General features: G+C 51.9%; 1 protein-coding gene across 3 annotated transcripts in view; it reads left to right on the top strand.

The window, feature by feature from the left end:
• Nucleotides 1-23,850, top strand: part of STK32B (serine/threonine kinase 32B) — a 274,593-nt gene that overhangs the window by 190,243 nt on the left and 60,500 nt on the right. The window lies entirely within an intron of this gene.

Raw genomic sequence — 23,850 nt, 5'->3', positions numbered from 1 at the left:
GGGGGAAACTACAGAGGAGACAGTAGCAAAACACTGGGGTTTGCAGAGATATCGCGTAGCGGATGAGTAAGGATACCAGAAAATCAACTGCAAGTTGTCGCTGGGAAGATCCAAGAACTGACAGACACTAAAAAAAATTCTCCAAAGAGTCAGTAATCGCCAGCATTCCATATCTAATGGGGAGGTAGGCTGTAAAAAGTCTAAATGAGGGGAAAGGTTTGAAACCTTCTTTTTTAAAAAAACAATTCTTTGCATGTGTAAATCTTGAGTATCTGATGTTAAAATGTTGCTGTATTAGCGTAATGGGTCTTGGAATACCTGAAGTGTGAGCGACTGAAAATACACCCGGGATCTCTTCTTCACGTTGTGGTTTAGCGAGCGACCCTTCCCACGCCTCTTCTCGCCCGTCCCCAGTTCAGTTTTCCCACAGCTCAGGGTTTGCGATCTGCGAAACCCTTTGTGTGGGAACATCTCGTCCTCTGAACGTGGGCCCATCCCCCGCTCCCTCCGCTTTCTGGACCCCGGCTTCCCGGAAGGACTTCCGTCACCTGCGGCGTCCTTGGAAGCTGGTTTCGTTCTTTTTCTCGTTTCTGGTCGGGGCCGGTGTGGTCTCGGCCCCACGTGCTCATCCCCTTGGGGAGCTGCTGGCTCATGCTGACTGCCCAGTTCTTGCCGCCGCCACCCCCCCCCCTCCACTGCTGCGGGGACTGCGGCCGCCCCAAGTCCACCATCATCTCCTGGCCCTGTTCCTTTGCTGGTACCATCGAATCTTCAATCATCCTTTTTCCTTTGAAGAAAGACGAAAGACGTGGAGGAAGGAGTTTTCTGTAGGTTTAATTTGCTCCTTTGGCGTCGGGAGTGCGCAGCTATAGGACAAAAGCAATCTCAAGTTCATAGTACGGGGAGCGGGGGAGCCAGGCAAGCGTCCGATCTGCGGCTGGTGATCTGGGGCTGGTGCAGTCACGATGCAGAGAGCGGAACAATCCCAGGACCTTGTCCCTCGAGCGTATCCGTGTGCACGCCTTGTCGTCGCAGCTTTGTGGGGAGGACATGCAGGACACAGCGTTCCAAACACCAGCCGGCCTCCAAGTGGCCTCTTCTTTCTGTCCTTCGTTATAGGACCTTTGCTCAGCTCGTTGTGAGCTGGTTGAGCGTATCGGTAATTTGGCTGTGGTTGTGAAAGGTCACGAGAGTCACATTGACCTACGCTGCCGCCTTCACGGGAAGCCGGAACTTTTTTCCTAAGAAGTGGTGACAATTCCAGGTCCGCCTCCCTGGTTCTGAACAAGCAGAAGGGTGCCTCTTCTTCTGTTCCAAGCAGAAGATTGAAGATTTTGTTTCCTGCAGAGAATAATCAAACAGGGAGTGTCTGGACTGCAGGAGACCAGATCTGCCTCGGCTTAGATGCTGTACTGAAAACTGCCCCTCTTAACGAGGCACAAATATACCACATGCTAAAATAACCCACCCTTCCCCCGCTCTGGCTGGGCTCAGAGATCGGCATCGCCAGGCAGGAAGCTCAGATGATCTCAGTGGGAATGTAAGTGAGCCAAGAGGAAAGGCAGGGTGACGTCAGGGTTTTCCCATTACCCCCTGAGAGTGCCGTTCACGGCCAGCGAGCCTCACTCATTCACCATAAGCTCCCAACTAGGTCAGTGACACCCAAGGATTATCAGACACCCAGGGAAATCTTCTGACGTGAACATTGAGATCCAAACAACCAAAAGGAAAAGGAAGAAGAGCTTGGAATAAACAGAGATTCAGCAGGGAGGGGAAAAAAAACAACAAAAAAACTAAGCGATGACCAGTATTTCCAGAGGGATGAGAAAAGGGTTTTGCCCTTGTAAAACAAGATACACCATACGTATTTCTTTAAAATTCAGAGAACAACCATTAGAGCACTTGGGAACTAACATTATGGAAACAGAAATGAAACACCCCAAAGATGTGTTGAGGACGAAAAGGCAAACAGAACATATATAAGGAAATTAGAGGACCAATTTAGTAAGTTCAACATCAGAAAGAGAGAGAGAGAAGAGAGGAAACTGTAGGGGAAGTAATCATCAATGAAATAATTAAAGAAAATCTCACGGTTCTGAAATAGATGCGTTTCCAGGCTGAAGGTCATACCAAGGATGCATTGCCCTGACTAGAAACAGACTTCTGGTCCAATTATTGTCTATAGGAGAACCACAGGTCATAAAAGGCTGAGGAATCAGGATAGTCTGGGATGTACCAAATGCCAGAAGGCGGTGGAGACGGGCTACTCAATCACGTGGGAGGGGGCCCATTTGCACAAGTTCAAGGTCTCAAACAATGGACCCCCCACACGCTTCTTTTCTCAAGGAGCCTTTAGGGCCTGAGCTGGACTCCACTAAAATGAAGGAGGAGTCCTTCCAGAAGGAGGAAGAAATGGACTATAGGAAGCTGCATCATCAGGAGAGGTGTAGGACATCTCCAGGGGTGATGTTGAAAGGAGTTCACGCCTGAGGTGTAGACCATGACCAGTTCTGGCCAGAGTGGATTAGAAGACTCAAGGAGAGACTTCTTTGGAAAGAGTGAGCTGGTAGATTTCCTGGTGCCTCTGGCGGCCTTGAGAAGGGGTTTGTTTAGTTGGGGAAGAATCTAGCGTTGAATAAATGAGACATTCAGAGAGAAAACCCCACAGTTATTTCATTGGCACCTACTATGTGCCAGACAGCACCATAGAAATCATGCTACATCAGTACATGGTCCCTCCCTTCAAAACCCAGGTGGTTCATCAGTGTGCACTGAACACCTACTACGTGCTGGCCCCAGGGGACTGTGTAATGACCACCCCAGTTACTGTGGGAAGTGCCCGACCTGAGGATGTCCAAGGTGCTGTGGGACCCAGAGAGAGGTCAGGACAAAGTGTGGTTCCAGGGTCATCCAGGCTTTGGGGAGATGATGGCCTCTATGTTGAGCTCTGCTTTGGGGGAAAGAGGGGATTTCCTAAGACACAGTATCCTAGAAAAATGTTCCCTGGGCAGTCTGGATGTCTGTTAGCTGACGGCGGTGGGAATTATTACAGCCCTCTTGGAAAGAGATCTGGCTATAGAATCAAGGACTTGGTAAATAGTCATACACTTTGACACACTCATTTCACTTCCTGGAGTATCTCCACAGGTCCAGTCTGGCCAGCATGCGGGTTTTCCGCGCGGGGATATTTATCCCAGCACTGCTATAGAAACTGATAATTTTGAAATAACCTGAAGGAAAGGAAACTGTCTCTCTCCTTTTAAGAGACTTGAGACACTGATCACGCCCATATATGGAATGTTGACCATAAGAACCTGGCAATTTTCATTTTTATGATCTTGAGAGAAAATGATAGCTTATAAAATTTCATGACTGTGTAACAGAATGTCTGCTTATTAAATAGAATAGACTCAGAAGAAGTTTCCTCATGAGCTGAGGTTGAAGGGAGAGTCCAGTCCATGAATTTTTTCTTTCTTTTTTCTATTTTGAAACTTTAATGGGAAATATCATTCTTTCCATGAAAAAAAAAAAAAAGCATAGTTAACTTTCTCTGTGAAGAGAAGGTGCTTATCACACACGGACCTCACTTGTTTTTATCTTGTATAATAGTCACGTTTTACTTATGTATATATTGATTGTTATATATTTATATATACAGCTGAGTATTTTGATAGAAACTGTGCGTTTTTAGTCCTGATTAAAGTTATCTTACGTTTCTCTTGCATGTTTTTCTATTTCCCTTTGTGGGTTCCCTTCCTTCTGTTACGGACCCGCGTGAGGGAGGATTTACGGCCTCGTGTTGATTGAAGAGCGAGCTACAAGGAAATCCAATTTACTCCTTGATGTAATTCTTCCGTCTCCTGGGGATAGATTGCTCCTGCCGTGGGGCGGAGAGTATTTATGTGAGATAATAAATTTTGGAAATGGGGACCTGAGCCTCTACGTCAGAGAAACAGGAATGGGATCTGGGCGCAGAGCGCGGGGCGTGGGGAGCGGACCCCTGAGGGGCCCCAGTGAGCTCGAGGCAGCTTTACAGGGGATGTCCCAGAGCCAGACCCCGGAGCCACGCTGGGACATTGGGTCAGCGTTTCTGGACATGTCAGCATGCGGTGAGGACACGAAGATGTCTGAAGCTTGATTTCTAGGCTCCTCCCTACAGCTCTGGAACCTTCCCTGAGTGTGCACCTCTTCGTTCATGCAGACATTCAATGAACAGTAATGGGGAGAGGGGAGGTTGTTCAGGCCTGAGTGCTAAGGATAGGCGTGAAGACAACAAAACCTGGCCCTTGAGTGGCCTCAGTCCTTGTGGGAGGAGTGCACTGCTTATGAGTGGTAGTGGTTACCGTATTTGGGGACTCACCACTATACACACACGCACACATACACACAAAGTTGCAGGTATATATGTATATATCTTATTACAATTCAGTGTAGCCTCCTCCCCCCCGACCAATGAAGACAATATAGGACCAGCAGGATACGAGTCATAAGAGAGGTCGGTAGGTTGGTAGCTGGCAGGCACCCAGTACTCAGAGAGTTCCAAGAAGTGAGAGACCAGTACGCCCTATGCCTCCCCTGGGCCCGTGGAGGAGCCGGGGAAGTCTGGGTAGCTTGTAGCAGGGACAGATGGTAGAAGCCATTTTTCCAGGGAAGGAACTGACAGAAGAAGGGGTTTTGCAGGCTCCCTGACCAGTACACAACCTTAGGCTTCCTTCAGGTCTTTTTGCGCCGGACCTTCAGTGTAGGGTTGTCCGTGTGGGCTTTGTGCTGTGAGAGTTGCCATAGGATGGTTGAAATAATTCCCTTAACTCAGATGGGGTTGTGAGAAGGAAAGGAGAGGAAGATGGGGTTGAGTTCCCTTTTTTATAGGTTGAGACCCTGCTGTGGAACTCAGCATCCTCTCCTTCACAGGTGTTCCTTCACTGATGTGTTCATTCGTTTGTACATCTATCCACCCATCCATCCATCCACCCATTCACTCATCTACCCATCAGTCCATCCATCCATCCATCCATCCACCCATCTATCCATCCATTCGTCCGTGTGTCCATCCATCCATCCATCCATCCATCCATCCACCCATCTATCCATCCATCCATCCATCCATCCATCCATCCATCCATCCATCTATCCACCCATCTATCCATCCATCCATCCATCCATCCATCCATCCATGCATCCATCCATCCACCCATCTATCCATCCATCCATCCATCCATCTATCCATCCATTCACCCATCTATCCATCCATCCATCCATCCACCCATCTATCCATCCATCCACCCATCTATCCACCCATCCATCCATCCACCCATTCACTCATCTACCCATCAGTCCATCCATCCATCCATCCATCCATCCATCCACCCATCTATCCATCCATTCGTCCATCTGTCCATCCATCCACCCATCTATCCATCCACTCATCCATCCATCCACCCATCTATCCATCCATCCATCTATCCATCCATTCATCCATCCATCCATCCATCCCATCCATCCATCCATCCACCCATCTATCCATCCATTCGCCCATCTATCCATCCATCCATCCATCCATCCACCCATCTATCCATCCATCCACCCATCTATCCATCCATCTGTCCATCTACCCATTCACTCATATACCCATCAGTCCACCCATCTATCCATCCATCCATCTACCCATTCATTCATCTATCCATCCACCCATTTGCCCACCCATCCACTCGTCCATCCATCCACCCGTCCACCCATCTACCCATCCACCCACCCATCCACCCATCTCCCATCCACCCATCCATCCATCCACCCGTCTACCCATCTACCCATCCACCCACCCATCCATCCACCTGTCCACCCATCTACCCATCCACCCATCCGTCCACCCACCCACCCACCCATCTCCCATCCACCCATCCATCCACCTATCTACACATCCATCTACCCATCCACCCACCCATCCACCCATCTCCCATCCACCCATCTACCCACCCATCCACCCATCTCCCATCCACCCATCCACACACCCATCTACCCACACATCCATGCATTCACTCAATGGTGACTTACTAGGTACCTGCCTCATTCCAGGTTAAGGATGCAGCAGTGAACAGCTGGTCAAGTGTTGGCCTTCTCGATGCAGGTCTTAGTGGATGAAGACAGACAGATCAATAAATAATATGTCAGGTGGGGGGTCTTGCTCGTTGCTGATTTACAGGGAGTGGTCAGAGAAAGACCTCTCTGATAGAAGGACCTGTGAGTAGAGAGGTGGAGCATGCGAGGGGTGAGATGTGGCATCTTGGGTGACCTTTCTAGGCAGAGGGGCACAGACCCCAAGATAGAGGTGTGCTCTGTGTCTTGGACACAGCGAGGAGACCAGCAAGGCTGGAGCATTGGGGAGAGGGGTGGAGGTGAGGTCAGAGGAGAGGTGAGACAGAGGTAACAGGGACTTTATCGGCAGAGGAAGGACATGGTTTGAGTTCTGCTTCCAGTCGAGGTCCGCACTGGCTGCCTGTTCCAGGCTCCTCGCGGCTGCTGTGTGGGTGGCAGACCTCGGCAGGATGGGGGGAGCAGTCCCTCATCCCTACAGACGGAGAGAAGGCGTGGCTTGTACTGGAGGGGAGGGAATCATCTGGATGGAAGGTCTGACAACCTCCTTAATCCCTCTTTCGGCCAAACCAGACCGACCACAGTTCTGTGACCTGGAAAGAGGGACTCAGAGAACATATGGCCATTTGACAAATTCTGCTGAGAGGCGTCCAATTCAATGCTACCTTCTGGCGGGGGTGGGCAGAACTGGGGCAGAACCATGTCCATCTTCAAAGCACTCCACACCAGCCAGGGAAGACCAGATTGTCCCCAAATTACAATAAAACGAGGCAGAGAATTCCAAGTGCTTGGAGAGAGAAAGCCCCGCCCATGTCAAAGGGGCAGCGTGACCGGGGGCCGCCATGGGGCGGGGCTGCCAGGTGAGACCACACAGCCCTCTGTGCGGTGGGGGGCGCTGTGCTGTAAGGAGCCCGCCGCTTTCTGGAGCTGATGCGTGTGATCCGGGGACTGCGCGACCAGACGTGCGGGAGGCTCGGGCTCTGTGTGGGAGGCATCGGTTGTTAGCTTTATGGCTGAGTACAGCCTGAAGCTGGAAAGCTTGGGTGAAGTTTTCATTTCTTTTTTTTCAATTGTGGTAAAATACATATAACATAAAATTTACCATCCTAACTGTTTTTAACCCTTGGAATCGTACGAACATTCATGTACGTCCTCATGCCTCCTGACCATCCAGAGTACGATCATACATGTGTAAGGCAACATTAAAGAAAGGGCAAATGTATGTTCTTCTTGTTTCCATAAATTGATTATCAAACAAACATAATTTTAAGTTAATAAAACTGGCCCTGGAACTAATTTCATTTTTTGAAAAAAAAAACGACAACAAACCTCATTCCCGGGGTCAGCGAGCATGAAGAAACCTCACTGCTCAAAGGTTAAGTGAAAGCTCAGCAGTGTCAAGTAGCTCCACGTTGTTGTACGACCGACCCCCAAGCTTCCCACACGGAGACTCGGTGCACAGCCATTGGACAGCTCCCCTTCCCCACCCGCCCCCAGCCCTGGGTAACTACCGTTCTACTTCCTGTGACTATGAATTTGATTCTAGGGACCTGATACATAAATGGAATCATTCGATGTTCTGTTGTGCCTGGCCCAGCTCGCTGGGCACAGTGCCTCCAGGTTCATCCACCTCGGAGCAGGTGTCAGAGACTCCTTCCTTTTTCACGCTGAGTAATAGCCTGAAATTTAGATCAGGGGTCCCCAAACTTTTTACACAGGGGGCCAGTTCACTGTCCCTCAGACCATTGGAGGGCCGGACTATAAAAAAAACTATGAACAAATCCCTATGCACACTGCACATATCTTATTTTAAAGTAAAAAAACAAAACGGGAACAAATACAATATTTAAAATAAAGAACAAGTAAATTTAAATCAACAAACTGACCAGTATTTCAATGGGGACTATGCTCCTCTCACTGACCACCAATGAAAGAGGTGCCCCTTCCGGAAGTGCGGTGGGGGCCGGATAAATGGCCTCAGGGGGCCGCATGTGGCCCACGGGCCGTAGTTTGGGGACCCCTGATTTAGATAGACCACACTTTGTTTATGGTCTTCATCTGGTTATGGACATCTGGTTTGCTTCCACCTTTTGGTGTTTTGAATATTGCTGCCCTCAACCATCCTTTCGGGTATTTACCTGGAAGTAGAGTTGCTGGATCATGTGGTAATTCTGTTTTTAATTTCTTGAGACACCACCTCGGCTAGAGTTTTATAAGGAAGATCTTCAACTGCTGGACTAAAGAATTCAGACTTGCCTGACTGGTGGTGGCACAGCGGATAGAGTATCAACCTGAGACACTGAGTTTCCAGGTTCAGAATCCCGAGGTCACCAGCTTGAGCATGGGCTCATCCAGCTTGAGTGTGGTATCATCAACTTGACCCCAAGGTCGCTGGCCTGAGCCCAAAGGTTTCTGACTTGAGCAAGGGGTCACTGGCTCAGCTTGAGCCTCTCCCACCCCCTGGTCAAGGCACATATGAGACACAATCAATGAACAACTAAAGTGACACAACTCTGAGTTGATGTTTCTTATTTCTTTCCCTTCCTGTCTCTTTCTCTCAAAAAAAAAAAAAAAATAATTCAGATTTTCCTCTGTAGACCACAGAGGTGTGAACAGTGTAGTCTTGGAAGATAAAGGGAGAAGCCACAGCCAACAGACCTTCTCAGAGAGAGAAGTGTAGTTCCAGGAAGCCAATTAAGAGAGGGCTACAGATGCTAATGTCATGCGATGCTTAAGAAAAACCTGAAATGGGTATTTCAGATCGGAGGAAACTAACCATGAGACTTAACCTCCAGTATTCACACTCATTCAGATTCTTCCTTTTCACCACCATGAGGGCACTTGCAAATTCAAATGAAATGTTCTGATGTGGGAACCCATTTTTTTTCTGCGGTAGTAAACAAGCTTTCTGTCATATGAGAGATTTCACCACCATCAAGATAGAGACAGCACTGTTATTTATTTATTTTTCTGAAAAAGCAATAAAAACGATATATTACAGGAAGAACTCTTAGTGCTGAAAGTAGAAATTTTATGCGTGTTCCTTGACTGCAGGTCAGAATTGCAGATAGGAAGGTGCAAACGATGACAGTCAACTGAGCTCCAGGAATCGAATGAATAAGGGTGAGCCCTGTGCACTCATGACCTGTTCTAAATTGGCAGTTACTGTCGTCTTAGGAACCATCCTCCAACTCTTTCTCTCCCCTATTCCTAAGTCCACTGACGCTGAAAACCCTCCTCGTCCACCTCCGTGCCTCCCTCCATCACCATCTCTGCTTGGACCCATCCGCTGGCCCTGGTTTGTGTAGGTCAGAATGCAGGCAGGAGACAGCTCGTCCACCTCCGTGCCTCCCTCCATCACCGCCTCTCACTTGGACCCATCCACTGGCCCTGGTTTGTGTAGGTCAGAATGCAGGCGAGAGACAGGAACCACCCGAGTGGGTCAGGGGAGCCTAGTCCAGGGAACTGGGTTGGTGAATGGGTGTACTTCTTCTGCCCCGAGGGACACGCGGTATCCACTGATGATGAGGCAACAGCTTCCTGCTGCTACACAGCCTGGAGCTGGAGGGCCGCGGAGCCTGGGAGTGGCGAGGATGCCGTCACAGAGCCCGGGAGCAGGTCCCTGAGAGGACCAGCTCAGTGAGAAGTGAAGCTGGGTGGTACCGCCGAGGCAAGGACTGTGAGATACCAGCTGGAACAACGTGGAGGAGCTGCCACCCAGCCGGGGGCACCGCCCAGAGGAATACCAGCTCCCGCTCTCCGGACGCGCTGGTTATACTTTGACCTTCCATGAATCCAAATGCTACACTGTATGGACTGTTTTTCTAGCACGGTATCAGTTCCAACTCAAGAACTGTCCCCTCCACAGTGGCTACCCTGATTTTATTTTATTTATTTTATTTTATTTTTTTAAGAACCCTGACTTTAGAGGGAAGCCCATGGTCGCTCTGCACTTTGTCCTCTCTCATTCCAGAGTACCTCGGATAGACCCCCACTCGCTCAGTGACCGTCCCTGTAGTCTTTGGTTAACACATTTTCCCACTCGGCTCCGTCCCTGCAAGCTTGGCACCAGGTCCTCGTTGACAGTGCAGCCCCGGTGCCAAAGCCAGCGCCCGACTGTCAGAGACGTTTGACGGGACGAGCATGGAATGCCTGTACTAAGAGCGTACCGTTATTTGCCTTGGGCTGTGTTGATGCTTCTGCTCATTTTACAGATGGGGAAAGTGGAGGTTCAGAGGGGGGCTGTGAACTTGTCAAGGTCACAGGCTTCGCCAGGGTTGGACGTGGGTCCTGCCACTGCCGCGCCGGCTCAGTGTTCAGGGTCCTGGCAGGTGTCTCCTGCAGGTTCTGGGCAGACTTTGCATGTGGAAGGTGGACTCCAGCCTTGGTTCCAGCACTGCGGCCTCAGCTCGGTGACTGTGCCCAGCCTTGCCTGTTTCACAACTCATGATTGCCAGAGATTGAGGTTTTAGGCCCAGACAGCGAATTCTGAATTCTAGATATACTGATCACAAAAATTAGGGGGTATTTTATAGCTTCATATTCATTTTTGAAATATTCTCTAATTTCTGTGAACCGTATGTTTCGGGGATGGGAGAAAGTAAAAGGGGCTCTTCCCAGCCAAAGAAGGAGCTGTGGACAGAGGCATTGGGCCAGGCTCCTTGCGGTGACAGTTCCTTTATTTATTTATTTTCTAAAGCTGGAAACAGGGAGAGACAGCCAGACAGACTCCCGCATGCGCCCGACTGGGATCCACCCGGCACGCCCACAGGGGGCGACGCTCTGCCCACCAGAGGGCGATGCTCTGCCCCTCCGGGGCGTCGCTCTGTTGCGACCAGAGCCACTCTAGCGCCTGGGGCAGAGGCCAAGGAGCCATCCCTAGCGCCCGGGCCATCCTTGCTCCAATGGAGCCTCGGCTGTGGGAGGGGAAGAGAGAGACAGAGAGGAAGGAGAGGAGGAGGGGCGGAGAAGCAGATGGGCGCTTCTCCTGTGTGCCCTGGCCAGGAATCGAACCCGGGACTTCTGCACGCCAGGCCGACGCTCTACCACTGAGCCAGCCGGCCAGGGCCAGTTCCTTTATTAATCGATGTGCTTGCTAATTGTGACACATGTCCTGTTACCTGTGTGGGGGGGGTGGGTTTAGCTGTGTGAGAGATGTGCCTTTGACTGTTTACTCCATTATGTCACATGGAAGAATTCCGCAGTCGCTGTTAATTAAATAATCTCAGTTACTACAGAGCAGAAGGGCCTCCGGGCAGAGGTGTATTCAGATGGAATGATCATCTTCCTCACGGCTGTCCTTCCCTCTCCGCGCCCACTCCCACTCCGTCAGTGGGAGCTCTCACAGTATTTGCATGGGCTAATGAGCAACAGCTCTCCTGACTCAGCCTCCTGCTGGAAGCTTGTCTTTGTAAAACAAATCGGAACCCTGTCACTTCCCTTCTTAAAAAAATAAACCATTGGCTGACTCCCCTTCTTGCCCACAGGATATAGTCTGAATGCCTTAGCCCTGTCATCCATGATGGGACCTTTAATTCTCATTTTGCCCACGTGTCCCGCTGGGCTACTAGGGTACGGCAACTTATCGTTGTTGTTTTTGATGAATTCGGAGTGATTAAAGCCCAGATCAAGCCAAGAAAAAAGGAAATTGGGAAGTTTAGCGTATCTGAGGTTGTTTGAGGCTCAATCTCAGAGACACAGAGAGATCTTGCTGTGTAGGTCTCTGCTAACTCTATTCCGGGCACAGGCTCTCTCCAGTGGGCCAGCGCCATGACTGCCACCAACCCCACACTGCCACATACCCAGCTGGACAGCAAGGGTGCAGCTCCCTCTTTACTTTCACCAGATTTTTACATCAACCCCAGAAATGCCTCTGATTGGCTCTGCTTGAGTCACATGACTATCCCTGAGCAACTTCTGATTGGCTCTGCTTGAGTCACATGACTCTCCCTGAATGAATTTCTATAAACCAGTGGTCGAGAACCTATGGCTCGCTAGCCAGATGTGGCTCTTTTGATGGCTGCATCTGGCTCACAGACAAATCTTTAATAAAAAAATAATAACATTAAAAATATAAAACAGGCCCTGGCCAGTTGGCTCAGCGGTAGAGCGTCAGCCTGGCGTGCGGGAGACCCAGGTTCGATTCCTGGCCAGGGAACATAGGAGAAGCGCCCATTTGCTTCTCCACCCCCTCCTTCCTCTCTGTCTCTCTCTTCCCCTCCCACAGCCAAGGCTCCATTGTAGCAAAGACGGCCCGGGTGCTGGGGATGGCTCCTTGGCCTCTGCCCCAGGTGCTAGAGTGGCTCTGGTCACAGCAGAGCAACGCCCTGGAGGGGCAGAGCATCGCCCTTGGTGGGCAGAGCGTCACCCCTGGTGGGTGTGCCGGGTGGATCCCGGTCGGGCGCATGCGGGAGTCTGTCTGACTGTCTCTCCCCATTTCCAGCTTCAGAAAAATACAAAAAATAAATAAATAAATAAATAAAAATAAAACATTCTCATGTATTACAATCCATTCATTTCCTAGCACTCATGTTCATGGTTGCAGGTGGCTGGAGCCAATCACAGCTGTCCTCCGTGACAACACCAAATTTTTATTGGATAATGTGTGTCATACATGGGTCATTGTGAGGTCAGGAAGTAAACTTCCCTCCTTTTAATCAAGTAGTAGGCTAGCTAATTGCAGAAACCCTTTTGACGAAAATGGCTAAAAGAAAAAAAGATGAGGAGTGTTGTACTTTTCAGCAGGAATGGACAGAGGAATTCGCCTTTGTGGAGAGAGCAGGTTCTGCAGTGTGTCTAATACGCAATGATAAAATTGCATCGATGAAATGGTCAAATATAAAGCAGCACTCGACACACGCCATACTACATTTGCATCAAAATATCCAGTGGGAGACAGCAGGAAGAAAGCATGTCCAGAGCTACTGTGCAGAGTGCAAGCTAGTCAGCAGCAACTCCATGTTTGGACCCAACAAGGTGACTGGAATTCGGCTAGCTTTGCTGTTGCTTTAGCAATTGTGAGAAATGGAAAGCCATTCACAGATGGGGAGTATGCCAAAACATTCATGCTTGATGTTGCCAATGAACTTTTTGACGACTTTTCGGATAAAGACAAGATAATCAAACGAATAAAAGACATGCCTCTGTCGGCAAGAACTGTTCACGGTCGTACCATCATGATGGCAAATCAAATTGAGGCAACACAAGTGAAGGACATAAATGCAGCACCATTCTTTTCTCTCACTTTGGATGAGTCAACAGAAGTAAGCCATTTATCCCAGTTCAGCGTGATTGCAAGGTATGCTGTTGGTGACACACTACGTGAGGAAAGTCTTGCTGTTTTGCCTATGAAAGAGACAAGGAGGGGAGAATTTATTTAAGTCTTTCACTGAGTTTGCTAAAGAAGAAAATATACCGATGGATAAACTTATTTTGGTGTGTACTGATGTTGCTCTGTGCATGGTGGGAAAAAACAGGATTCGTAGCACTTCTTCGTGAACATGAAAAGAGACCCATCCTAAGTTTTTACTGCATCCTACATCAGGAGCGCTTTGTGCTCAGATGTGTGGTGAGCAGCTTGGTGAGGTGATGTCGCTGGTCATTCGAGTGGTTAACTTTACTGTTGCCCAAGCTTTAAATGATCGCCAGTTTAAAACACTGCTGGATGAAGTTGGGAATAATTATCCTGGTCTGCTTCTGCACAGCAATGTGCATTGGTTGTCAAGAGGGAAGGTGCTTAGCTGTTTCACGGCTTGTCTGAGCAAAATCCGGACTTTTCTTGAAATGAAAAACGTTGAGCATCCTGAGTTAGCTAACACTGAGTGGCTCCTGAAGTTCTACTATCTCATGGACATGACTGAACATCTGAACCAGCTCAATATGAAAATGCAAGGCATTGGAGATACAGTCTTATCCCTTCAACAAGCAGTGTTTGCATTTGAAAACAAGCTGGAACTCTTCATCGCTGATATTGAAACAGGTCATTTACTACACTTTGAAAAACTGGGAGAGTTTAAAGATGCATGCACAGCAAGTGACCCTGCTCAACATCTTGACCTCCAGCAGCTAGCGAGCTTCACATCTAATCTCCTGCAGTCATTCAAAACACACTTTGGAGAATTTCGTGAGCACACTCGTCTTTTTAAGTTCATCACCCATCCACACGAGTGTGCAGTGGACAGTATCGACCTGAGTTACATCCCCGGTGTCTCCATCAGAGATTTTGAGCTACAAGCTGCTGACCTGAAGGCCTCTGACATGTGGGTGAATAAGTTCCAAGTCACTGAATGAAGATTTGGAAAGACTTGCATGACAGCAAGCAGAGTTGGCGAGCAAACACAAGTGGGGAAAAATGAAAAAACTTCAACTCGTGGACCAGCTGATAGTCAAAACCTGGGACACACTTCCCGTCACATATTACACACTGCAGTGTGTAAGTATTGCTGTACTGACAATGTTTGGCTCTACGTATGCATGTGAGCAGTCTTTCTCACATCTAAAGAACGTTAAGACCAACCTACGATCACATTTAATGGATGGAAGTCTCAACGCCTGCATGAAGCTTAACCTCACCACGTATCAACCAGATTACAAAGCCATCAACAAAACCATGCAGCACCAGAAGTCGCATTAATGGTAAGAAGTACTTTATTCATCATTGGTTAGCAATAGCATAACAACGTTATTAAAAAGAATTCAGAGACTTATTGTACTTTGAAAGTGTTGGTCTTACATAAAATGCACACATTTACTTGTATTTATTGTTAAACATATTGTATGGCTCTTACAGAATTACATTTTAAAATATGTGGCATTCGTGTCTCTCTCAGCCAAAAAGGTTCCCGACCCCTGCTGTAGACAGAAGGGTGGAATGTTCTAATTTAGCCAACTTGAACCACAAACCCGTCTCTCTGCGCCGCATGAGCAGCTCCTTTGGGACCACATTGAAGGGAAAGGGTTCCCTAAAGAAGCAGGAGAAGAGGGCAGGAAGCCATGCTAAGCACCCGCACAGAGCCGTTCTGCCTCCACATGTTCACAGTGCTCTCGGCCTAAATGTTCCTCCTCCACCAACTCTTCCGGGAATAAAAATACTGCCTCCTCCAGGAAGCCCCTCCAGATTCTTCTGAACGATGTAGTTAGAACTCTTCCATGTTTCCACTGAACTTCTGCATGCATCTATGACGGAAACGAATTGTTTTCACCTCTGCCTTCTCTGCCAGGGTGCAAGTTTACTCATTTGAGCCTTCTTGTGTATCTTGCTGCCCCCAGGGTCTGACACAGTGTGACTAGCACCCCATGGGGTCTAGATATGTCTGGAAAGAGAGAATAGATTAAAAAATAAGGACTGCTAAAATTTTTCCCCTAAAAATAGAATCCATTTTCATTCTTATTTCACAGTCCCTGGCATGTTTCCACGGCTCATCTGTTCATCTGCATTCGTAAGAAGCCGCAGGTCATGTGGCATTCTGCTCAGAGCAGAGAAACGAGATGCTGGGCTGAAGGAGAGACCATCATGTTTGAAAACCTCCAGCCCTGCCCATTGCATGGAAATACAGAGAATTTTTGCTCGAGGGTGGGGTGGGGGGTAGCAGGTGGCCTTCTTAACGTGTTCACATGTGTTGTTTTCCCGTGGAGGATTGAAAAGTTCACTTGGGAGCTTGTCTTTGGTGTTGATATCACTCATTTTGCAAAAGAGACTTGATTAGTGAGTCATTGGGGAAGAGGAATTTATCAGGAGTGTGTGTGTGTGTGTGCATGAGTGTGAGCACCACAAAGGTGCACCTCTATGAACCAGACCAGCAAGGGCATGGATTTAAAGGGCAGCATTATGGGACTTGACTGAGGGCTTGTGACAGCACTGTGCTGTTCCCCGATGTTTACAGGTGTACTTGAAGAGTTTATGGGCAGCTCACAGTTGTGCAGACATGGACATCTGTGTATCTATTTCTGTAAGCCATATGGGTACTCGAACCTGCTTCCAAAAATACCCCGGGTGACTTCTGAGTGGAAAGAGCATGAACAGCAGGGAGCAGGGAGCCCAGGTCTGTGTTCTCTGTGGGAAGTGATCTCCCGCCCCTCGGCCTTGATCCAGTGTTCTTCCTCAGAGCAGGGATGTTCTTCCTCACAGCAGGGATGATGGCGACAACCTCAGGCTGCTGGGAGGGTGAAAGAGAGAAAGGACAGGAGTGCCAAGCTCTGGGGGTCCTGTCATCATCACTTGGCCCATGTGTTGCGTGTCCCCGCCTCTTCTAGAAGGGTTTAACAAGCCAGATAAAACAGACTAAAATATTTATTGAATACAACTGAGTTGGCTTGACCAGTGGTGGCACAGTAGTAGACAGAACATTCACCTGGGACGCTTAGGTCCCAGGTTCGAAACCCTGAGGTCGCCGGCTTGAGCGCAGGCTCACCAGCATGAGCGCGCGGGGTCATAGACATGATCCCAAGCTCACTGGCTTGAGGAAGGGGTCACTGGCTCAGCTGGAGCCCCCAGTCAAGGCACATAAAGAGAGCAATCAATGAACAACTAAAGTGCCACAACTACGAGTTGATGCGCCCCTTCTCTCTCTCTTCCTGTCTCTCTCTCAAAAAACCCACAAAACAACAAACAAACAAGACTCGTTTGGCCCCTGGCTGTGGCCCTTGCTGTCTGAGTCATAGGCACAAGCTTATCAATCCATTCAGTCCTCCTTTTCTTGATCTTTAAAGCGAGGTGAGTATGTGTCACCCCCAGGCTGCTGGTGGAGACAAGGGGAGAACCACGTATGAGAGGATTCTTAGTGACCGAGAGGTGCCACAGGGCCCGGGGCCAGGAAGGGACACCAGGGGGGCAGGAGGAGGCATGAACGGCCCAGTCGCCTGGGCCAGGTACCTGCTTAGGGGGCATCCAGGTACCGGATCTCTGGGTAGCCTCTCTGTACACTGTGTTGAGTTGAGTAGGAGGGCCCGGCATTCCCCAGAGTTGGACTTGGGTCCAGTCCCTGACCCTGCCTTCGCCAAAACGGATGCCGGGTCCTGGATTCCTCCGCTCGGAAGGCACGTAGGAGTGAACAGTATCGAAAGCGGCGCTGGTGACAGGTGCCCTTTGAATGCCTTACGGGGTTCCGTGGGGCGAGTCACGTGCACCGTGTCGTCCAATCCTAACAACCGCCGGGTCTGTCGGGCGCCATTGACCACCGGCCTCCCACTTTGCAGCCAGGAGCGTTGAGGCCCACGGAGGTTAAATGGTGTGGGGTAGATTATGAAGATTGTGGGTGGAGTGAGTTTAAACCCACATCTTCCCTTCCCCTTCGCTCCACGTTTAGGGTTTAATATCAGAAGAGAGAGGCAGATCATCCTAGAATATCCTTAGCATCTGGAAGGAATTCGGCTTCCTCCCTGGAACTTAGCTCAGTGAGTGCTGCCGCATGGGGGGGGGGGGGGGATTTATAGAAGATGCTGGAGACGCCATTGTCGGCGGCCGGTGAAAGAATTCACCCCCATGACTCGGAGACGCTCAGGGAGCGCAGCCTCTTCTCTCCACCCGCGAGAACAGGCCGGGCCGGGGCAGCGTGGACCCCCTCACCCCTGCGGATGGACACACAGACGCGGATGGACACACAGACCCAGCAGGCGGTTTGGAATAAGAGCACGGTGCAGTGAGCCAGCAGATGAAAGAGAGTAAGCGCCAGGACACAGAAGGACGTACATCGGAGGGAGACAGGACCAAGGACTGGAAGCCAGGGTGCCCGCCCACCAGCGAGCGGGGCGTGTGGAAGCAGGGGGTGCCGTGTGGACCCTGGGGAAGCTGATGAACGGGGAAGGCAGGGGCAGCACCTCTCAGAAGCTGCCACAGCCCTGCTTCCCCCTGGTCCTGCCTCCACCCTCCAGCTGGGTTCTGTGTGGACCTAGCTGAGTTGCTGAGAACCCCGTGGGGCCCTTCATCCCTGTTGCAGAGCCGTGCAGCTTCAGGCCGGCCAGGACTCTTGGTCTCTCGTTCCCTGTGCCGCTGTTCTGCATTCGAGACATTGTCATTCCTAGTCTGGGTTGGCACCCACCCAGGGAATGGTCATTAATTTAATGTTTCATCCTAGGCTACACCACAAAATTCAGAATGTTTAAAAAGAAGATGACAGAGCCTGACCAGGCGGTGGCGCAGTGGATAGAACATTGGACTGGGACACAGAGGACCCAGGTTCGAGACCCCCGAGGTTGCCAGCTTAAACGCGGGCTCATCTGATTTGAGCAAGGCTCACCAACTTGAGCCCAAGGTTGCTGGCTTGAGCAAGGGGTCACTTGGTCTGCTTTAACCCGCCGGTCAAGGCACATATGAGAAAGCAATCAATAAACAACTAAGGAACTACAACAAAGAATTGATGTTTCTCATCTCTCTCCCTTCCTGTCTGTCTGTCCCTATCTGTCCCTCTCTCTGAAAGAAAAAAAAAATGACAGTTGTGCTGTCATATTTTTTCTGAATCAAGGGACTATTTAATAAGGTTCAGCCTCACTCCCATCATTACAATAACTGCATCTCTCCACTTGGAGCTCAAGGCCTCAGCGGGGGAAGGGGAGTCTGTCAGACTCATAGTCCCGGCTCCTCCTGAATTCAGGTTGCGTTCTGCAGGGTACTCCCTGCTACGGAGCTTGAAAGCCGAGCTTTCTGCCGAGAGCCCGGTGACGTTTCAGCTTGGGTCTAGCCCAGCTGAGCCCCCTGAGGACACAAGACCCGCGGTCTGAATGGTGAATCCTCATGTCACTCACCTGAGGTCCACAGAACTGAATGTCAAGCATTTTGTACACCCTAATTGGAAGAAGATGGGATAGGAACTGCAGTGGGGTCAGCCCGGGAGCCAGGAACAGCTTTGTGGAGGGGACGGCTTCAGAGCTGTGACAGGAAGCTCATGGGGGAGCTGGCCCATCCCTCTGTGGCGGGGTTCTCCGGAGAACCAGGACCGAGAGGAGGTCCCCATATACACTGCGTGTGGAATGGGCTAGCGTGGTCACAGAGCCGGGCAAGTTCCCAGATCTTCAGGATGCATCTTCAAGCTAGAGATCCCGGACAGCTGACGGTTCTTGTCCAAATCCAACCAGCTCAAGACCCAGGAAGAGCGGCATGTCAAGTTCAAAGGTGGTCAGCTTGGAAACAGTTCTCTCATACATAGTGAAATCAGAATAACGTTACAGAGCGCTAGCTGAAGCGTGTCACCTGCAGATGGTAGGGATCCTGCCCTCTGCTCTTTCTTTAGGAGGGAGATTAGCAAGTGTTCCACGTTCAAGAGACACCAGACGCCAACTGAGATGCCCCTTTGGAAGGACCTAACTGGGAGGACTGGAGGAGAGCCTCTTCCGAATACCTTCCTCATCCCATCACCACAGCGCGACAGAACGAGGTCCTGTGTGCTTCCTAAGGTCACCACCCAGCCCTGTGGCCCTCACAGTCTCCCTTCGTGAAATCAGGGCACCCGGGAGTCCCGCCCACTCTCCAGCCCTTCCACCCTCTCCCCGTCTGCCTGTGAGTCCAGCCTCCTGGCCGCACCCTCTCAGCTCACACCGACTTGACTTTTCTGGCCTAAATCATTTGCAGTTCCACGGGGGTGCTCCCTCCCCCCAGGGGCGGAGCCTCTGCACAGCCAGACTCACCGCGGGGGGGGGGGGGGTGACCTTGCGGTGGAAACAGCCCCCACCCTCTTGTCCACAACTGCGACGATTTGGATGTTGGGCTTGCTAGAACGATCTCCACCGTTTCTTATGTTTTTCTTACTTGCCCTCCCTGGGACGATTCATTCTACTCGTGAGAGACGCCCTCGACTTCCCGTTTGGAGCCCTCCTATTGGTTGTTTCCCTGGTTCTCACACTGTCTCCCCCGCAGCGGTCAGCGGTCCCTCTTTCATCGCAGCAGCCGGTGTTTGCCAGGCACAGCGTCTTCTCTCTTCCTCTTGAACCCTGCTAATTTTCGTGCTTTTTGAAGTTTCCTCTTCCCTGCGTTTGTTGTTTGTTTGTTTCCTCCAAGGCCCTGTCATCTTTTTGTGTCATCTGTTTTTGGTTTTGAAGGTTTTTCTCAAATGCCTGCTGGTCATAGATACGTGTCTGCCGATATTGAAGAATGGGGGGGGGGGGGGGGGGGGGGGGCTGATGGGTTGGCCCTGTGCCGGGGGCGGGGCCCCATCGTGGATATCAGACTCCTCCATGGGATGATCAGGCAGCCACTGGCCATGTCAGCGTTTGCAGGCTTCCCTCTGGGCCCTTCAGGAATGGCACTGACCTTGGCTTGGCCGCTGGGGATGTGGCTGCCTGGCAGGAGGAGGGGGTTGGGACTGGGGACACCGTTTATGCGCCCATGCTGCCCCTTTCCGTGCCTGATCCAGCAGCGCTGGGTGGGACTGGATCTGGGGGCCGAGTGTCCACTCCGGTCCCCAGCACAGCCCACGTGTGGTGGCCCCGGGTCCTTACACAGCTGGAGATTCTGGGGTGGCGGCTAGTAGGGCTCCTTTCTGGGGGCACGGCCACCGGAGCCTCCTGTGCGCCATCCACTTTGTGACATGGGATGGCAGACTTCTTCACTGGTATAAAATGGCTGATCCGTTTGTCCCAGTGGGTTTATACTGTCTTGATCCCTTGATTGTCTTGACAGGGGACTCAGTCACCAAATAAATAGTTATTGGTGCCCTTCTGTGGCACTGAGCAGAAACCCAAACATCCCAACCACCTGGGGCTTGTGTTCTAGTACGTTCTAGTGGTCCAAGTGCTTCTCGGCACCACCCTGGGTCCATGGGAAACTGTCACACCATCTTCTACCCGGGAAAGGACAAGGTCCCGCCCCCAGTGGAAGCCCCTCCAGGATCCTGACCCAGCAGTTAGACCAGACGGAAGGCCCTGCCCCAGCCCTAATGTGTCGTGGGGGACCTTTCCTCCCTCCTCCCCCCACACCCTCCCCAGCCCCTCCACCCTCACTCCTGACCACCACCCGGCTGCCTCCCCCTCTTCCTGCATCATAAGGCTCCGTCAGCTCTCATAGCACCCTCCAGCCTCCTCGGTGAGGAGAGGGAGGTTCAAACCCCCAGCAGGCAGGTCACAGCCTGGGCACGTGACGCTGGTGGGGTTCCAGCGAGGGGTGCGGACCTCACAGCTGCCCGGCTCCCAAACCCCTCCCCCTCTCACAGTGTGGCCTGCATTGCTGGGTGGGGAGGGGGCACAGAGCCAGGTTCTCCCCCCACCTCCCTCCCTCTTCCTTCCCTCCTCCACTGTCTCCCATTGTTCCCTGTCTGCAGTCTGTCAGAGCACAGCAGAGAGGGATTCCCCCGAGCACTGACAGGACCAGGAGCCAGGGACCCAGCTTGTCACAGAGATTTACTTCTTTCCTCTCTGGGACCTGTCACAAATGTGGCTGTTACTCAGCTTGGGGTTGACGGAAGGGCTGGAGGGAGCGGAGGCCCAGGAGATGGACAGCCCCTTCCAGGTCATTGGTCTGTAGCCAACCCGCCCTGCCCTCAACCTCCACCCCACCCTTGATCCTCCACCCTCCATCCCTACCCTCCACCCTCCACCCTCCACTACTACCCTCCACCCTCCACCCCTACCCTGCACCCTCCTCCCTCCACCTTCCACCCCTACCCTCTATCCTCCACCCTCCACCCCTACCCTCCACCCTCCTCCCTCCACCTTCCACCCCTACCCTCCACCCTCCACCCTCTACCCTCCACCCCTACCCTCCACCCTCCTCCCTCCACCTTCCACCCCTACCCTCTTCCCTCCACCCTCCACCCTCCTCCCTCCACCTTCCACACCTACCCTCTATCCTCCACCCTCCACCCCTACCCTCCACCCTCCACCCTCCACCCCTACCCTCCACCTGCCAGCCTCCACCCTCCACCCCTACCCTCTATCCTCCACCCTCCACCCCTACCCTCCACCCTTACCCTCCACCCTCCACCCCTACCCTCCACCCTCCACCTTCCACCCTCCACCCTTACCCTCCACCCCTACCCTCCACCCTCCACCTTCCACCCTCCACCCTCCACCCCTACCCTCCACCCTTACCCTCCACCCTCCACCCCTACCCTCCACCCTCCACCTTCCACCCTCCACCCTCCACCCCTACCCTCCACCCTCGACCCTCCAACCTCCACCACTACCCTCCACCCTCCTCCCTCTACCTTCTACCCCTACCCTCTATCCTCCACCCTCCACCCTCCATCCTCCTCCCTCCACCTTCTACCCTCCACCCCTACCCTCCACCCTCCACCTTCCACACCTAACCTCCACCCGTACCCTCCACCCTCCACCCCTACCCTCTATCCTCCACCCTCCACCCCTACCCTCCACCCTCCACCCCTACTCTCCACCCGCCAGCCTCCACCCTCCACCCTCCACCCCTACCCTCTATCCTCCACCCTCCACCCCTACCCTCTATCCTCCACCCTCCACCCCTACCCTCCACCCTCCACCCTCCACCCTCCACCCCTACCCTCCACCCTCCACCCTCCACCCCTACCCTCTGCCCTCCACCCTCCTCCCTCCACCTTCCACACCTACCCTCCACCCTCCACCCTGCACCCTTACCCTCCACCCTCCTCCCTCCACCCTCCATCCCTACCCTCCACCCTCCTCCCTCCACCCCTACCCTCCACCCTCCACCCTCCTCCCTCCACCCTTACCCTCCACCCTCCTCCCTCCACCCTCCATCCCTACCCTCCACCCTCCACCCTCCACCCTTACCCTCCACCCTCCTCCCTCCACCCTCCATCCCTACCCTCCACCCTCCACCCTCTACCCCTACCCTCCACCCTCCACCCTCTACCCTCCCCCTCCACACTCCACCCCTACCCTCCCCCTCCCCCTTTACTGTCTACCTCAGACCCCTCCCCCCTATACAGATGAGGAAGTTGAGGCTCTGAAAGGGAATGAGACAAAGGGCTAGTCTCTTTCAAACAGACTTGAGGTCACTTCCAGTGTTGACAGTCTGGGTCTCTTAGACATTTTGGCAACATACCCCCTTAGATGAAATACAGAGATTGGGCCCTAAAAATAGCAACACTTAAAATTCAAGTTCACTGTAGTGCCCCATGTGGACTCCACTTCCTAATTGGGGCCCCACACTCCCACTGATATCAGGGTGGGAGGCCCTTCAGCATTTCCCTGGGGGTGGGGGTGAGGGGGGATGTTGTTTCCTTTGCCAGCTGATCAGTACCTTGGTGTCTGGTTGCTTTAGACCTCGGTGAAGTTAGAGCCGGCTTGTCTCACTCCTGCACATACATTTCTCTCACTCCTGCACATACGTTCTCCGTCCGGAGGTGATTCCCCGCCCCCATCACGCCGTTCACACTGAACGCTCCAGGGACTTGGCGGCTGTACCAGCATCGTCCCAGAGGAATCAGAGCCCACTGCCAGGCCCTGTATTTTAATGAAGCTACACGGACACACCAGCGGCTACGAGTTCCCAAAAAATCCCCTCCTGAATGCAGCGTCCCATTGGGAGCCACTCAGATATCTGCCTTGTCCCCTAAGCAGAGCAGGGCTCCCAAACCCCAGGAGACATCCGAATCCCACTGAGGCTTGTTGAAAATGCAGGTTCCCAGGCCTTGTGCCCAGAGTCTGAAGCCGTAACTGGTCTCGGGGGAGGACTGGAGTGCTGTGTTGGTCATGGGGACCCTTGTTCCTGAAGCCACTGGCCCGGGGGCCGGCGCAGAGAGGCGGATGAAGAGGAAGCAGCAGGGGCGGGTGGTCTGAACGCCAGGCCCTCCACCCGTCCGACTTTCCGCGCAGCTGCCGGCCGCCAGGGCCGTT

The sequence above is a fragment of the Saccopteryx leptura genome, chromosome 5, assembly GCF_036850995.1.
Source record: "Saccopteryx leptura isolate mSacLep1 chromosome 5, mSacLep1_pri_phased_curated, whole genome shotgun sequence".
In the NCBI taxonomy this organism is placed as follows: domain Eukaryota; kingdom Metazoa; phylum Chordata; class Mammalia; order Chiroptera; family Emballonuridae; genus Saccopteryx; species Saccopteryx leptura.
The sequence above is the reverse complement of the archived record's forward strand: the minus strand, read 5'-3'. Positions and strand labels throughout refer to the sequence as shown.